Raw genomic sequence first — 3,469 nt, 5'->3', positions numbered from 1 at the left:
CAACAACTATATGAACTAACTGGACGAAATTCGTGCAAACAAAGCAAATTTCAAATTAACAGGATGAAATTCATTACATTTCAAAAACTTTTCCTATAAACTGGATGAAATTCATTACATATTTTGCAAAAACCATAGTAAAACCTACTGTAAACCTAATCTATGATCGCCGGTGCACGACCACCATGTCCGGCCATGAGCCCCGAGAACTGACGCTCCGGCTATTGCCTTTGCCTCCTCCTCATCCACCTCGGCTTTGTCCAGTTCTGCCTCGATAACGTTCTCCTCTGGAGCACAAGGTTCTGAAGATTTCCGCCTCCACGTTGCCGTCAAGTGGCTAATCGGCCGCCGATGTTTACCCCACCAAGCTTGGCATCGAGTGAGTGGAGGAGCGGTGGCCTTCCTGGGACCAGAGCGGCGGCGACCTACCATGTACTACACTTCTTCGCTGCTGGCTGCGCCCGCGCATGCGCGCCGGCTTCGTGGTCGTGGCGGCGGAGGGCGGCCGGGGGAGCCGGCGATCTCCTTCGTCTGCTCCTGCGACAGTACGTCCAAGAGAGCTTTGGAGCGCGCCCGGAGTTGAGCCGCCGATGTCCTTCGTCTGCTCCTTCGATAGTACGTCCAAGAGAGCTTTGGAGCGCGCCCGGAGGCCATGGTTGGAGTGGTGCCGACAGAAGGAAGGGACCGCAGGAGAATGACCGTGGGTCTTTGGCTATGGCTGGGAGCTGTGGCTGAAGTTAATATAGCGGGCGAATGGCAATGAGCCGTGGCAGACGGATGGACAGCTGGCGCTGGAATACGTTCGTAGGTAGCCGCGTGTCATTAATGTGGGCAGCGGACGGACGGATGGCAGTGGTGTCATTAACGCGGAGCAGTCACTTGCACCGGGATGCCGCGCAGGTGGCGCTCTCTCAGCCGCCGCGCTGCTGCAATGTTGGCGCTAGTGAGAGGTTGCATTGGGCGTGAATGTGGACGATGCTTCAGTGATTTAACTGCAGGTGCATGTGGGTCACTGACATGTGGGACCAACAGGCATCCGGCCCACATGTCAGTGACCCAACTGCACCTATAGTTAAGTCACTGAAGCTCAGTCCCGTGCATGCGGCATTGACGTGCTGGAGAGACGGTGACCATTTCAGGAGGGAAGCGCGTGCTAGCGATGGAAGGGGTTTTGGTAGGCTAGGGCGGTCAGACGCTGGCGTGGTGGTAATATGTGAACTCATGGATGACGAGCTTTTGTAGCACATGCGGCACGTATAGGAAACCAGGCGTCCATGCAACCGCTCTTGTCGCCATCTAGCCTTCGACGACCACCATTAGACACCACACAACCATGCATAACTTACAAATAATGGACGACTCGATCAAACACACACTCGTGTGCAGTGGCACTATGATCGGTCGCTCACGATACATATATAGGTACCATATATAGTACCCTCTCTAGCTAGGCTGTTTTACAGATTGTCATTGTGATGAATGATATACATGAGCAAGGCGACGAGTCACGTCGTATGCAGAGCCATGGCTAATGTGGAGCAGCTCGGCACCCAAGCACGAGTATGACGTTGGTGTTGATCCAGGTGAATACATGCTCGGTGTTCGCGGAGGCCGCCAGCAAACGTCTAAACAGTAATGTCAGGCATCGCCGGGGTGCGTAGGTAACGGGCTCGACGTTTGCGTTGCGCCATGAGTAGAACTTTGATTGAGAGGGCGATGTGCATGCATTAGCATGGTTTGACAGCATGAGCGTGAGTGTGTTCATGTGTACATGCTACTTGCGTCTATGGATGGTGTGCATCATGAATAATATAAAAAATCGGTTTGTGCATTTAACACAAAGTATTTCATTTTCATTTAGCCGACGAGTGTGTGTTGCAGTGACGAGTCCGTAGTTTGATTCCTCACATACAAATATTTTTGGTTTTTATTTTTTTTCTCCACTGACAGGTAGGCCCGCATAGATAGATAGTAAATACAGAACACGAGCTAATGTGGCACATGCAGACTGTTTGACTGGTCAGCCAGACAAATATGGAGTTATACGCTGAGCCAGTGACCACATAATCACCATATCTCGTATACAATGATCAAAGTGAGCTATCAAGACAAGTACGATGACCGCCAATGCATTTTACTCAGTAATAAATGACCAGGATTGAAGGGGAATCCAAATTTCCTTCATCTTCTGTGTTTGAGCTCTTGACAAACCAATGCACTATACGCATGTCCGGCCACTCCACCCCAGAGCTCTCACCAAGCGTCGTTCATGCTACTGCGCCGCACACTAACCGGTAAGGAAGCGATGGCATCCCGCCGCGCCGAGTTCCTCGCCGCCCACGGCCGCACACAACATGGCAGGGAAGCAATGGCATCCCGCCGTGCCGAGTTCATTGCCACTCGCGACCTCACACCTACATGGGCGGAGTTTGAAGCTGCCAAGGCCGAATGGGCGGTAGAGCAAGAGGCGGCCAAAGCCGCACAAAGGGAGCAGAAAAGGCAGAAAGCACTCAAGAAAAGAGAGGCTCGCCGCAGCAAGAAAGAAGAGGAGCCGCGCTGCCGCGGAGAGCTTGGCGGAGATCCAAGCACGGTGGGGTGTCGCCGACAAAGCCGGGAAGGAGAACGACGGCGTCTGGACAGCATGTGAGAAGTAGTAGTACTACTAGTAGTTAGTGTGTGTGTGTGTGTCTCCCGTACGTTTGTTTAATTAATTACGAGCATGTCCAGTACTAGTTACTACTATAGTTTTTCGAGCAAATTACCAGTACATTAGCCTAGACTCAATGGAAAAATTCCTATCCTATGCATCAAATGGCATCTCTTTCTCTGTAGGAATTGAGATGCATGTCTTCTCACTTCCTATGATTTTAGTATTTACTCCTATAAAAGACTCAGTTGGTGATGATGGTGTGTCTGCCATTCGTCACTTCTAACCATCAGATTTCCATCTAACAGTTGTGAGGTCAGTTGTGGCATTTTTGCAACAATACCCCACTTCTCTGCTCCAATTTGCAGAAAACCCCTTATCTTGAAACCAACCATATCCCTTCCTCACCTCATCAAAATAGCCTGAAAAATATATTTTGAGTGAAACATAACATATTTTTAGTGATATATATACACCAAAAATAGAGTATTTTTATTTCAAGTTTGTGAACATGTATTATTCTACTTTGGATCCATTGCAAACGCACATACACATTGCTAGTACCTATAAAATTCCTATCCTATGAACCAAAGGAGGCCTTTGCTGGAGTACAGTACTACTGTAGCTAGCAGTACTGCTGGTACACTAGTTTTCTTCAAGAAGCGGAATTCAAGGAAGTCATGATGGTTCCTTCGTCCGAGCAACTTCACAGTGGGAAAGGTTGGGCCTATGATTTGACGGCTCATTAGTCATTATTACTACAGCACAATGACCGTGGTGACTCTCCGTTGGAGTTCTGCGTGCATGACAAGTGGACCAGGA

This window comes from Triticum urartu, chromosome 2 (genome assembly GCF_003073215.2).
Source record: "Triticum urartu cultivar G1812 chromosome 2, Tu2.1, whole genome shotgun sequence".
In the NCBI taxonomy this organism is placed as follows: Eukaryota; Viridiplantae; Streptophyta; class Magnoliopsida; order Poales; family Poaceae; genus Triticum; species Triticum urartu.
Note: the sequence above shows the minus strand (reverse complement) of the source record.